Source organism: Halichoerus grypus, chromosome 4 (assembly GCF_964656455.1).
Source record: "Halichoerus grypus chromosome 4, mHalGry1.hap1.1, whole genome shotgun sequence".
Lineage (NCBI taxonomy): Eukaryota > Metazoa > Chordata > Mammalia > Carnivora > Phocidae > Halichoerus > Halichoerus grypus.
The window spans coordinates 185,152,973-185,167,418 of NC_135715.1; the positions used below are offsets into that span (position 1 = coordinate 185,152,973).

The following is a 14,446-nucleotide window of genomic DNA, read 5'->3' on the forward strand; positions in this document are numbered from 1 at the left end:
CTGGGACACACAAGCAAGGTGTTGTGCTGGCAAGGGGGTGAAGGCAGTGACGGAGAGAGAGGAACCCCAAATTAATACTTCAATGGACGACGCTGCTGGGCACGGGGGCTGCCAGGATCTGACAGCTGTGGGAAGGACGGCTCTTGGTGCCGTTAGCTCAGGCTGAGCCATTTATGACAGGGCATTAGGCGCTCGCCCTCATCACGGGCCTCCAGGTGCCTTCCTGCCCATGCTTGTTGTTGTTGTGCTTCATTCTCCAGAAAGTTCCAGCACACCTGCCATTCAGGAGACATCACGGGCACGAGGGCTTGCATTTGCAGTGGTCTCAGAGACTGTGAAACCTGGAGTTGGTGGCCCAGGAGGGAAGACCCCAGAGTGGAGAGAGATGAGAAGACAGGACACTGGACGGGGCCTTCTGGGGAGAGGAACTGTGTTAGTGGGCTGGGGCCACCATGATAAGCACCACAGACTGGGCGGCTTGAACAACCGAAATTTATTTCCCCACAGTCCTGGAGGCTACAAGTCCAAGATCAAGCTGGCAGGGGTGGTTGCTTCGGAGGCCTCTCCTCAGCTTGTAGCTATTCATCTTCTCCCTGCGTCCCCACATGATCTTCCGTCTATGGGTGTCTGCGTCCCAGTCTCCTCTTCTTGTAAGGACTCCAGTCATAATGCATTAGGGCCCGCCCTCATTTGAACATAATTACCTCTTTAAAGATCCTGCCTCCATAGACAGTCACATTCCGAGGCACTGGGGGTTAGAACTTCAACATGAAACTGGGGGGGACACAGGTCAGCCCACAAGAAAAACCATGCTGGGAACATCTGATGTGGGTGGGGATGGGCGCTGCATGGGAAAGTGGTGGGCGCCACCGAAGAGGCTGCCCAGCTCCCCAGCCCCCACTTCTGCCACCACCACCGGGCTGGCCATCTCCTCCCACCTCCCCGCCCACAACTCGCCCGGTGCCACACTGTTCCTTACCTCTCAAACCAGCCCCAGCGCCTTCTAAGGCAAGATTAGCTTTTCAAACAACTTCTAGGGCTTGATGACAGCGCCTGATCTTTGCTTGTGGTGACAACTGGGGGAACTTCAGGCAAGGTCAGGAAGGAGGCTGGCACGGGGTACAGTGGGTGAAGATAGGGTTTTCTGGTTGCCCCTCCCCCAATGCTGCAGGAAGGTGCCTGTTCAGGCCTCTGCCCGGGTTGGGTTTGCCCTGCCTGCTGGCCCGGGCAGAGTTCTGACCGCCACGGGCCACACCGCCAGAGCCTGCAGATCGAGAAGGGGAATGAGGAAGCAAAAGAGGAAGCAGTATCAAGAAGGAGAGGGGGAAGGACAGGGGCTCCCCCTTCCCTCTTGCCTGGCCCTGCAGGACTGGAGGGCCCACAGGGGAGACCACATCCCTGCTGGGAGCTACCCCTTGCCCAGCCTAGCCCCAGGTGACCTGTTCTGCTGGCGGTGACCCGGGGCAAAGCATGCTCTTCCTGCACACACTCATGCTTTCTGAAATTCGAGGAGGCCAGGGGCGTGCGAGGGGGGTGGAGGGGGGTCCTGCACAGCCCAGGCCCAGCTGGTCGGGCTAATTTTAGGTTTTTCTCCAGCCTGCCCGAGGCCCACTAATCTCCATCCGCTCAGAGAATGCACGTTGATCAGATGGTGCCTTCTCTCCCGGTGTCCCCCACACCTACCCTGCAAGAAAGGCCCCTCCTCTATCTCCTTTCAAGCCCTCTTTCTTTTACCTGCCCCTGTTCCACCCCTCCAAACAAAGCTGCTGTGACCACCACCTCCCCCTGGAGGGAGCTCTCCTCCCCCAGCGCCTGGGGCATCTGCGGACTGAAGGCATGGTGAAGCCCTTGTGTTCCCAACGCTGGCTCCGTACTGCGCCCAAAATAAGCACTAGGTAAGTATGGTTGGAATGAATGAATGAAGGAATGAATGATCACTTTATTACATAGTGGCATCGGGCGCCTCACAGAGGTTAGGTCCAAAGTTAGCAAATAAGGTCTAAAGAGCTCACAGTTTAAATCACCCTTGAAACTCCATCTGGAAGGCGTAAATCTCTCAGTAAGTCCAGTGGGACTATATTTCCTCCACAAGACCTGTCTCCTCAGATACCTACCCCCCTGCAAAACCTAAGGAGAGGAACCTAGTCCTTCCCCCTCCTCCCCGCGGACTCCCAGATGTCTGCCCTAGACACGGGGCTGACAGGGGCTTTGCAGGGATTCTCAGGGTTCATCCAACATGTCCCCCCAAAAAACCCACATCTAGAAATCCTAAAAATAAGAGGCTCTCCATCCTCTCTCATTCTCCTCCAGGGGCTGCTCCTGTGTTGCCATGGCAGCCAGGCCAGGGTCTGGAAGCTCCTCGGAAGGTCCAACAGGCTGAGGATGAAGCCAGTGAGAGGCATGGAGGTGGCCCCAGCGGACAGCTGAAACTGGACGCCTGGAGTGAAAGCCAGTGCGCCCAAGTCTTAAAGAGCCCTGAAGTGTAGGGGAAACGCTCTCCAGCTTCGGGCATGAAGAGGGAAGGGCCCTGGGCTAGAGCCCAAAACTACCCACCAGGAGGGGACAGTTGCCCCTCTGACCTCATCTTTCCCCCAGACTCCCCTGGGCTTTCGCCACCTTTTTATTTGACCATTTCCAAATAGAGAGAAAAACGGAAGGAAGATACAACCGCTCATGAAGCCTCCGTCTAGATGCGACAATTGCTCCTCTTTTGCCCGAGTCCCCATCTACCTGTCTGCATTTGAAACATTCGACAATGAGCTCCAGACATGGAGACACAGCTGCCTTAATTGCTTTAGCGGCATCTCCAAAGAATTGTCCATTCTCCTGCATAACCGCAAAACCAAGTGCAATGGGTATTTGACTTAAAACAACAACTTGAGGCGCCTGGGTGGCACAGTTGGTTAAGCATCCGAATCCTCATTTCAGCTCAGGTAGTGATCTCAGGGTCCTGACCTCAGGGTCGTGAGATCAAGCCCCGAGTCGGCTCCGCACTCAGCACGGAGTCTACTTAAGATTCTCTCTCCTTCTCCCTCTGCCCCTCCCCCCATATACGCACGCATGCTCTCATGCTCTCTCTCAAATAAATAAATACATCTTTAAAAAAAACAACTCGTAACTAATATTTTTTTCTAAGTAAAGAAGCTTTGCATGACTAGAAAAATAAGGGAGGGTCAGTGATTATAGAGTAAAATCATACCAACCCAAGCCTGGATTTGTCCTCAAAAACTTCTAAATTGGGTTTTCACCACAGAAGAACAAGTAAGCCTTTCAGCTCTGCCAAACATCTATCCAGGAAGCCTCTAGGTATATATTTAACAGCAAGCCTGCAAGTCATATATTTATACTTCCCGAAATAATGTTTTGTGAAACTGGGGCTGTTCTACAAATGTATGCCGATCCCATAGTAGGTGCTTAATAAGTCCAAGTGCAAACCACCTTGGGGTGGTACCAAATCTTCTGAGCCCACCACCTGGGTCTGCTGGGGGCTGGCTCAGCCTCAGTCAGCCCCAACCCAGCCTCGCAAGAACGGCCTCTATTTACCCAAAGAGGATCCTTTTGGTCCCACTGGACATCAACTCTAGCGGCTCTGAGACCTCCTTAGTCACCCAGTCCTCTCTTTTCTTCTTATTTAATCCCTAATTTCTCTGTGGCCAGTATCACAAGTTAGCTCTTATTTGTCCTCTCTTTTCTCACCATTGGTTAGTCTTATTTCCCCAAGCAGAGCCTAATGCCCTCTCCTCTTTCCGCTGCAGCTCAGAGCTCTTTAGCCAGAATTGGTTATGGACTCCAGGCAGGTAAAGATCAAAGTCACCAGAGTCCCTGACTCCTGGCATGCCAGGGACTGCGCTTAACCCCTTCCAAATACAATCTTATTTAATCCTCACGAAACCCTATGAAACCCTGCGTCTGAGTCCTAGTATAATCCGCAATGTATAGATAAGGAAATTGAGGCTCAGAGAGATGGACAAAAGTCACACAACCAGTGAGTAGCAGAGGCAGATTCTGAACCGGCTGCTCAGGAGCCAAGTCCCAGACTTTTAGCCACTAGGTGCCAGAGATAGGATGTAGGGCAAAGGGGACCGTGTGGGTTCCCATGCAGACGGGTCGGGGTAGGGGTGAGGGAGCCGACCACTGAGGCTCGGGTGGATGGAGCTGCTGTGTCCCCATTGTTATGGTACTCTGTTCCGAGTGGGAGTCTTGCATCCTACAGGGGAGTCCGACAGAGCAAGGGACTCAGTATCCTCTGTGAGCCTTCTCTCCATAAATACTCAGTAAACACAAGCAGGTATGAAGAAATGCAACTTTATCATCTCCCAAGCAAACGTCCAGATGGCAGAGTGCAGGGGAGTGCTTGACCCACCCATTTGCGTCCCCTTGACAACTGCAGGGAGTGTGTTGTGTCCTGAGATGCTGGCATCGTGTCCTGGGGGGAACAGCAGCACACACATGCGCAGTAGATGACCACAGGTAGCTACCCCACATTCTTCTACAATACGCAGAACAGCTGTGTGGGCTACAAGGGAGGCCAGAAAGGGAGCAGAGACCGTAGCACTTGGGATGAGAGAAAAAAAGGCTGCCCCAACAGATTCCATCATTTGTTCGACTCATTCAGGGTTCAGAAAATATGAAGACGGAAACCAAGAGAAGATCTCAGTTCTTTTCCTCAAAGAGCCAAACAAAAGCTTTTGTTTTTCTTTTGCACAAGAACTTTGTATTTGTATGTGAGGAATGGATGAGTAGTAAAGTATATGATTAGTTTAAAATATATGAATGAGAACTTGAACTTTCACCTTAGTCTGTGCTCCATCTGCAGGGGGACATTTTAGGATTTGTTTCAAAAGTTAAATTAAGAAAAACATCTAAGTGCCATTCAACTTCCATGGAGGAAAAAAACAGCCTCACAAGTCAAGCTATTGCCTTGAGAAAGATGTTCTAAATTACTTGATCTCCCCTTGCCCTACCTCCAACTTAGCTTTTAACAAAATGTGTTTTCTGCATCCTGTGTAGACGTGAGGGAAGAGGGGGCCCCTCCAGCTCAGGAAGAAGCAAGTAGCCTAAGCAGAGCTTAGGGGAGGGGGATACAAAGCAACTCAATGTACGTCCCAATCGGTGAGAGGTGGATGGGATATAAACAAGAGCAAGGTGAGGGGAGAGGAGAACCCTTCTCCTCCAGCCCTACCGGGCCCCCACTCCCTACCTCCCGCTCAGGTCTCGGGGGGTCGGGGGGGGGCTGCACCGGCCTGGGATGCAGCTACATCTGTGTCAACCTGAGGGTCCGGCAAAGCTCACCTCACATTTGAGCTCTGCCAAGCCACACTTGGATCCTGGGGACATGCGCTGGGCTTTGAAGGAGCCTTAGTCTAAATGGGGAGCTTCCCAGAGGGGGTCAACATAGCAAGGGAGTCAGGGCACGAGCGAACTGCTAGTGGAACCAAGTGCAAGCTCCAGGCTGACCACAGAGGGGCCCTCTGTCCAGTGGGAGCTAGGTAGGACACGTCAGAGGTGTGATGCCGCTGGGAGCACTGTGGGGCCACGGAATGGTCTCTGAGGACGCGGCAGCCAGTGTTCAAGGTCATCGCTCCTTGCTCTGCAGAGCTGGCCTGGGGACAGGTGGGCATACTTGCATAAGGGCCACGGAGCCTCCCAGAACAAAAGCAACCCAGACCCTGGCCCCAGGGCTTTTGACCTTCGGTATCACAAGAGCACATCTGATGGACTGAGGCGGTCCCAAATGAGGATCGGTGCAGGCAGGACCTCAGAGGGAAACTCACCATGAGGACAGGTGGTGATGGGTCTCAGGGCCCAGGTTCAACACAAGGGGTTAGTGACCCCGGTTCCCCCTGGAGTGGCCTTCAAAGACTGTGGCTGAGCACGAGACTGTAAACTGACCATTCAGGAAGCCCAGGGTGGGGCTTTTCTGCCATCTGAGCTAAAAGTGGAGCACGGGCATCATCCCAAGCAAGAACAAGGAGGCCTTCTTCGGCACCAGGCCTTTTCCCAGCAGTAACTCCCTTGTGGCAGGGCCAGGAGCGGCGGCAGCCAAAAGGAGTTGGATTGAAGTCTCCATCCACGTACTGTCCCCCCCGACACTGGGAATCCTGTGCCATGCTGAGTGCTCGTCTCCAGGTCCCGGCCCCTTCTGTCCCTCTGCTGTCCAAGATCCTGAGCCTCTCTCCTGCTACAGACTGAATCCCAAAGTGCCCACAGCTCTGTGGTCCAGTGTGATTGACTGCAGAGGGGCTGGTTATCCAGCTACTGGGAGAGGCCACCACATGCCAACAGCCCCCCATCCCTGAGTCCCAACACAGGAGTGAGCACCTGTGTGTCACCCAGCCCTACCCGCCCCAAAGAGGGACACCTGTAACTTCAGCTCTTCTTTCCCCCGAGCAGAATCTGCCAGCCTGGGCCCTTGCCCACAGCCACTGCAGTCCCACCCACATCCAGAAGCCTTCCCACACTGAAGGCAGGGGGGCCAACAATTCACCAGGCTGTTCCTTCCTTCTGTCCTTTGCCTGCGATGCCCTCTTTCCTCTTCCTACCCAGATTCGCCTGGCAAATGCTTAGAGATGCAGCTTAGACACACTGGCTGCCGAAAGTCATCTCCGAACCCCTAGAATGGATTCCACTTCTCCAGTACCCTACACAGACCTTGCTCCTAGTGTTTCATTCATTCCTCTAACGAATACTTAAGCACCTACTATACACCTGTCCTAGGTCCTGGGGATGCAGCAGTGAACAAAAGAACCAAAAAAAAAAAAAAAAAAAAAAAAAAAAATCCCTGCCCTTATGGAAGCTACACTCTAAAGTGTGTGGGAGTAAGTAAACTACATGGCATGTCAGATGGGAAGTTCTGTAAAGATAAGCAAAGCAGCAAAGGGGATGAGGCATGGAGAGGTCAGTTATGTATGTGTCTCAATCACTGCATGGTCCCAGCGGATAGGCATTTGATTGTGTTTCCCTTCTGCCTGGCCAGGCACTCTACTGAGTGGTCCTCTCCACCAGGGTTGCCTATCTGAACTGCGGCCTGGAAGGAAATGATACCCATTTCTAGTATAACTGATTCAAAAAATAAACCATGAAAAAAGAAACTTCTAGACAACAGCATTAAAGCTGGCTTCTTTTCCCCATGTCCAGAGCCAGCATCTCCAAGTGGGTTATGGTTCTTATGAAGTTATCTGGGCAGGGCTGTCTGCTAGTCATCTGGCTGTTAATGCTGCATTACGATTCATAGGTTTGTTGAAAATCAGAATTTTGATCGATTCTTTGCCTGAAGTCCTCCTCTTTAAGGGCTCACAGAAATGACATTGGCTCAGTCCCCAGAATTGGTTTCAAGAAAGCCTTGAGTTGGCAGATGTTCCTTGGGTGGTCCTGGGATCCTGTGGGAGCCATTTACCCCTTGAGAGCCCTGAGATCCCTAGGTGTCTAAACCTGTGTTTCCCCTTACCCAGATTACCCAACCAGTCTCCAAGGAGTGAGGGCCCAAGAAAGTCAAAGCAGGGCTCCCACAGATAGGCAGCCTGTGTTTCAGGAGGCGCCTCTCCAACCCCTATCCCCAATTTTCCCATGGGCCATCCCTGACCCAAGGTGGCCTAATCACTTTCTCCTAGGGATGTGGAAGTGAGTCCCAGTGCCCAGAGGTGCTGCTGCTTTTTTGGAAGCTGTCTCGGGGCAGCGCAGCTGGGAAGAGACATAGAGTGTGTGTCAGCACCACATGTAAGGCAAAACTCCACAAGCTATCAAGGGGACCGTGGAACAAGTGTGCAGAGGGGTGCGGGCTGCGAGGGAGAGACAGAGAAAGAGAGATGGAGAGGTGGAGAGAGACAGAGAGAGGGAGACCGAGGGAGGCTGGGTCTGATCATCCGACACCATGTGCTGTGATATGTGAGCAGTAGAGACATGCCCAGAAGAGAGGCACGTGGCTCTGCCTGAGGACACCAGGCAGGTAAAGCTTCCTGGCAAAGAGGCGATGCCTAGGGGGAGCACTGAGGATGAGTAAGCATGAGGCAGGGAGGAAAGAAGCAGAAAAGGGAGTTTCAGGCTACGTGTATCAAAATTCAGAGGTATGAGGCATCATGGCGTGTATCGGGAAGCCCAGTGAGTCTGGAATGATTATTAAGACTGAAGAAAGAGCAGGGCACATATGTCATCCTGAGGAACTTGGCCTTGGTGGCCAGCCATGTGGCAATGTTCATGGGGCAGCTAGAGATGTAATCCGTAGGTGATCGAATAATTTATTAAACCTTAGAAGCAATATGAGCGCTGAAGATAGATATCAAGACACTGGCAGCAAAGAGGTCATAGAAATTCTTTTTTTAAAAAAGATTTTATTTATTTATTTGCCAGAGAGAGCGAGCACAAGCAGGGGGAGTGGCAGGCAGAGGGAGAAGCAGGCTCCCCGCTGAGCAAGGAGTCCAATGCGGGACTCAATCCCAGGACCCTGGGATCATGACCTGAGCCAAAGGCAGACACCCAACCAACTGAGCCACCCAGGCATCCTGAGGTCATAGAAATTCTAACATGGATGAGAAATGCGGCAGAGTGTGGGGAAAAACAGCACTACGCTGAGCACAGAATCCTGAGGAGCAAGACTTGGGTCTCAAGATCCTGAGCCTCCATCAAGGACTCTCAGAAGAACCGGTTAATGAGTAGAAGGAGTGCTAGGTGAGAAAGAGGCTATGTTGGAAGCCAAGGAAGTGGGAAGTCCCAAGAATGAGATCGTGGTCACCAGGTCGAATCAACAAAGCAGTCCAGGAAGATAAGGAATGACATGTATTCAGTGGCCCTGATCATCTGGAACTCACTGGGGACTTCTGGAAACAGTTGTAGAAGCAGAGTGCCGGGATGGGGAGCAATGAGTGGTGGGGGCCTTCCACCCAGTGAAGATGGCTCTTTCACTAAACTCGGGGCAAAAGGAAAGGAAAGAGGGAGTACAAGGTCAAAGGAAGGTGCTTTGGGGGTGGGGGTGGAGGAAAGTTTGAGCATGTTTCCAGGTGGTGGGTAAGCTGGGAGAGGTTGAAGGCATCACAGGGCAATAGGAGTGGATGGAGCAAGTCCTGGAGGCAGCAGAGGGAACAGGATCGAGTGGAGGGGCTGGATTTGACCCTGAGGAGGGATGCCTAATCCCCAGAGACAAAGGTGGGTGGGAGGGTGTGTGTGAAACTCAAGGGAAAGCAGGATGGCCAAGCAAGGGAAAGCAGGATGACCAAACACAAGGGAAAGCTGGATGACTTCATCCAGTGTGAACACTGGAGAAAATATTATGAAGAGCTTACCTGAGAATCCTGACCCTTCCCACAGGGAGTCCAAAATAATCTTCCAATTCCAAATCAATGGCATCCTTTCACCATCACCCTGGGAATAAGGAAGGATCAGAGTTCGGCTCAGAAAATGGGCAGTTTGTATCAGGTATTTCAGGCATGGAGTAGTTCGAGGTGATAACAAGGTCCAGGATTCGGAAGGTGAAATGAAGCAGAGGTAAGAGTAGTTGGAATTGAGGAGATCAAAGAAATCTGAGGCTAGGCTCCCAAATAGGTGTATCAGGTAGGAATGACATTCAACTGCAAGCAACAGAAAATGACTACAGTGGCTTACATGAACAAGGGGATATACAGAACACAAAGTCCAGAAATTGACAGATGGTAATGATAGTTCAATAACCTTTTGATGACAGGGTGACCGCCATGATCTATTTCCTCATGGTTCAAAGATGGCTGCCCCTGCTCCAACCATCACATTTGCAGTCAAGGAGAGAAGGAGAAAAGGTGGTACCAGCCATAACAATAACAGGTGTTCCCAGTTATTAGGAAAGCAAAAGCATTTCCAGAAAACACTGCCTCACCCCCAGGAGATCCCTACCTAGCTCTCCTTGAGCTAATGGAGTCATGTGGTCTTCCCTGGATAAGAAACCAGAACTGGGAACGAGACTGCCATAATAGATTTACAACCTGAGGTTGGGCACACTGCTGCATGGAACTAGATTCAAGGAAGAAGCAGGGACTGGATATTGGTTAGGCAAGCATGCAACCCATGGCAACAGGTCTTGTCCTGCTCCAGAAGGTTAGGACTCAGGCCAGTGAGGGACGGGATGGGGAGGAGAGTAACAGGAAGGTGGTCAGAGGCCAGGGCTTCAGGGTCCTTGGACTCCAGGCCTAAGTTTACACTGGGCCCAAAGGGGAGCTCTTAGCAGGATTTTAAGCAGGTGCGTGACAGGTAGAGTTGCCCTCAGGGAGACAGAAGAGCCAGCCTTGGTCAGATGTAGCGGGGAGGCAGGGGGGACCATGGCACCAGTTCGGGTGGGAGCATGGCTGCCCAGCCTCCCATACTCCCTTGAGGCCTCTGGGCACCACAGACATGTGAACTGGGCAACCCAGATGGATGCGTTAGACTGCTCTGTTCACAAGAGGAAGTCAAGGCCCTGTGGCACACCATGAGAGGTGGCTCAGGTCAGATCAGCCCTCCACAGGCCTCACTGTCCCATCCCTCCAGCCTCTTTCGCATGCCCTGTGGTCCTCACCATGGTCCTCTCATTTGATGCCAGGCCTCTTGCCCAGCTGCCCTGAGGCTCCTGTCACAGAATTCAGGTTCCATGCCTCAGCAATGCTGAGTAAGAGATTCCCAGGGTTCCTGCCCCCACCCCCTCCCCAGGCCCCCTGGTCCCACTAGATAAATAGACACAGCAACACAGAGGGATAAACCATGGGCAAGATACTGGCTGTGAGGGGCCAAGAAGGTTGGGAGGGCAAAGCTGACCCCATTTCGAACCTGGGTGACCCATCCTACAGGCCATGGCAGTCCAGGGGATTTCAATAACCTTTTGATGACAGGGTGTTCCCCATCATCCATTTCCTCATGGTTCAAAGATGGCAGTAGCATCCGAGTGTGTGGCCTGGATGTCAGGCTTTGTCTCAGGTTGGCCTGACAGTGAGTAGATGAGTCCTTCATACTGAGCTCCCCCTGTCCCTTGGCCCTGTATCCATTTCATCAAATGTGTCCTACATCCTCTAGCCACAGGACCTTTGCACAAGCTGTCAGTCTGCCTGGAATGCTCCTCCCCACACTGTTTTCCAAGTTAACCTCCACTCTTCCTTTTGACCCTGGCTTAAATATCACTTCCCTAAGAAGGCCTCTCCTGACCCTTTGCCTGATCAGTTCTTTCCCTGGTTTCCCTCATAGGAACATGTGATTCTATATCGGTTAAGGTGATCACCATCAGCTACTCAGTCAAACCTGAGGTCTCCGTGAGCAAACACAGCAGAGGTTGATTTCCCCCAACTGTAAAGTTCAATGTGGGGTGGGTAGCTCTCCTCCATCCTGTAGCTACACCATTTGGAACGCATGATGCCCAAGGTCATCAAAGCAGAGCAGAGTGTTGAAAGAGACAGACCAGCTCTCCAAGTCTTTCTGTGGAGGCCCCACACAACACCCCAGTTCAAGGTCTTTGACCAGAATTAATCATATGGCCCCAATCTAAACTGTAAAGGGGCCTAGGGGAATGCACAGAATGTTTGGGGAGCTCTGTCTCTGCACAGCTTTTCCTGAGAACCTTTTATTGCAGTTGTCATTTTACATCTATCTGCAAGTTTCTTAGATGACATCTGTGTCTCTTGCTAGGCTGTGAACCCCAGAAAGGCAGGAATTGTGTGTGTATTGGCTTATAGTCGGTCTTCAGCGTACTTGCACATAGTAGCTGTTCACTAAATAGGAACAAACCGAACGATCAATCAATCAGTCAGTCAATCAACGGAACAAACCGGCAGTGGGCGCGGCAGTTGGGAGTTCACCTCTGGAGACACAGAGTATCAGCTCAGAGGGGTGAAGTTGAGTTAGGGATCAGAGAAGCAGCTCATTTTGACAGAGAAGAGCAAGAAGATCTGATAAGGAGAGGCATGAGTGGATTATCCCAATATCTTCTAGCTCCCTAAATCCGATCCTGCTAGTCTACTGGCTGTGCTGTGGCCCCTGGCTGCCTGAGACGAGGAGTAGAGAAGCAAGGAGCTGTGGGAGAGAGGGGAAGGTCGAGTAGCCTTCACCAACACCCACTCCTTCCCCTCCAACCCACCAAGAATCATCTAGCAGCAGCAGAAGGGGTAGTCTCTATAATTAGGCATTGTGCAGAGGGGAAGCAGTCGCAAAAAAGCAGTTTTAGCTCAGTTAGTAGTCTGGCTAACTTAAAGGGGAGGCTCTGTTTTCCAGGACAGATGGCTTAGAAACTGGCTGCTGACTACTGGCAGGCAGGGCAGAAGAAACCGCTCCGGAAAACAAAGCCTTCAAACCTCCCAAGAGCAGCGGACTATAGAACAATCTAAACTCAGCTCTGCCTCTTATCAGCTCTGTGGTTCTGGCCACATTACCCAACTTCTCTGTAAAATTCTTTGTCATCAATTCTAACATACACTTTTTTTTTCTTCACATTTTAACATCTCTGATATAAGGATGCAATTTGCAATCAGGGACAGGTTACAATATAGTTGATTGTGATTTTTTTTTTTTAATGTTACATGAAGTAATGGTGAGTCTTAGAACCAAGGTGTGCTGGATTTGATGAAATACGGTATTTCCCTTTTTTTTTTTTTTTTTGGATCAGCAATCATGTAGGTAAAGCCTCTGGCACGAGACCGAACATAATAGAGACTCAAGAAAAAAAAATGCTATTTTAACCCTATTACTTCAAGATATTTAAAAAAACATCTTCAGAGTCTCTGTCAATTGACTCCTAGACTCAGACTCGGTATAGGCCTTAGGAGGTGTCCTTGCAAGACTTGACTGATGTGCTCTGGCTTTGCAGGGGGGGACTGGAATTAAAACCTAGAAGACTGGGGGAGGGGAAAGGCAGAGGGACTTTAGCAAGAGGAAAAATGAAAGATGAACTATTAATTGATCACCTCATTGGAACCTTACGAAAACAATTGAAATGTAGGAGATGCTGGTTCCAAGCCTGGGAAAGGCAAATGATGAAGCCTAAGGACTGATTCAGCAAGGAGCAAAGAACATCCAGAACAAATCATCCTTAGCCTCAGAGAACCAGACCTGAAAGAACCAAGAAACCATGAACTTTGGTTATTATAAAGTTGTAAGTTGAAAACACACAACTTTTTTTCTTTTTTCCTTTTAATTGAAAAGATAGAGACCGTTGCTTGATGCAAAGCTCCCCATTGATTTTTAAAGAAATGGAAGAACACTCATAGGTACCTGGCAGTAGATCTGGAAAGAATGCCTGATTTTACCTCCGGCTCAGAATCCACCTGCTTCCCCCACGTATTGCCCATCCCCCGCCCCAACACACATAAGTGATTTGCTCAACTTGGATTGTATCAATTTTGTTAAAATTTTGTTAGTGTATGAATATCTGGGTGTTTGTACTTGAGTTTGTACTTGAGTTTGAGTGTTTAGATTGGCTTTTGAAATGTTTTTTGTAAAAGGATTTGATTACTTAATGGAGTAGGGTAATATTTACAGTAAGATCAAGGTTTGCTCTGTATTGATCTGGAAAAGTTCTGTAGGATGTCAAGTGTTTATGGTTTTGCAGGTCCCAGTTATAAGAATCAGGGAAGGACATTAAAATATCCCAAGATAAATAAGCTTACCAAGAAATTTGTGTAAGTAGTGACTCAGGATGTTCATTATTGGGGGGAGAACTATTAATGAATTATTCTAGGGGTAGAATCGCCAATTGTTATGTTAGCTTGATGGCTGAATAAAGCTCATTTGAAAATACTCGGTTTGTATATAACTCACCATACGATTATTAAGTGTGGCCAATTCTGCTCAAGGAAAGTATAAAGTTGTATGACAGAATTATATTCAGAAAATAGAGATCATACAAAAATGCAGAACTGAGTTTTTGATCATAAGATAGCTTGGCAAGTAACAACATGTTTATAAATAATGTCTATGAGGTAATCTGTCCTTTAATTTAATCAAGATGCCTTTTCTTTAGAGATAATTTTTGTCAAAACAGTCAGGGATGGAACTTACATTTGCAATGCTGAGATGGAAACTGGGCTGTTTTAATGTAATCTTAATTGAAAACACTCCATAGTGTTAGGGTTAATTTGCTTGGTAATTTTGATGGGGGCACACAATGATTATCAGCGAACTCAATGGGATTTTATGTTTTTAGCGGTATCTCGTCTACCCATAACCTGGCCTGTGTTCTGGGGTGGTTTGTAGTGAAATCACCATAAAATGGGGCTGGCCAACTGGACCCTTGGGAACAACCCAGGCTTATAAACAGACAATAGACACTTAACGAAGATGTTACACTGTTGATACTTTATCTTTTTTGAAAGTAATTTTTATCTCTTAATTTGAAACTTGTTTACGGCTTAGTCTGTACCTATCCCTCTGCTGGTTCTAGAAATGGCTGGAAATGGATTTGCACGATGCTGGGGGTGGCTGGGAGAGTGTGCAGCGAGTTTGGAACTGGTATAGCTGGATGCACCGG

The 14,446-nt window shown here is 49.8% G+C and overlaps 1 long non-coding RNA gene across 1 annotated transcript; it reads right to left on the reverse strand.

Annotated features, from left to right (window-relative positions):
- Nucleotides 1-551: 551 nt before the first annotated feature.
- Nucleotides 552-9,356, reverse strand: LOC118547005 (uncharacterized). Its single transcript, XR_013446803.1, has 3 exons — nucleotides 9,276-9,356; nucleotides 980-1,264; nucleotides 552-685 (listed from the first exon to the last, which is right to left on the reverse strand). It is a non-coding gene; the product is annotated as an uncharacterized LOC118547005 (long non-coding RNA).
- Nucleotides 9,357-14,446: the final 5,090 nt, after the last annotated feature.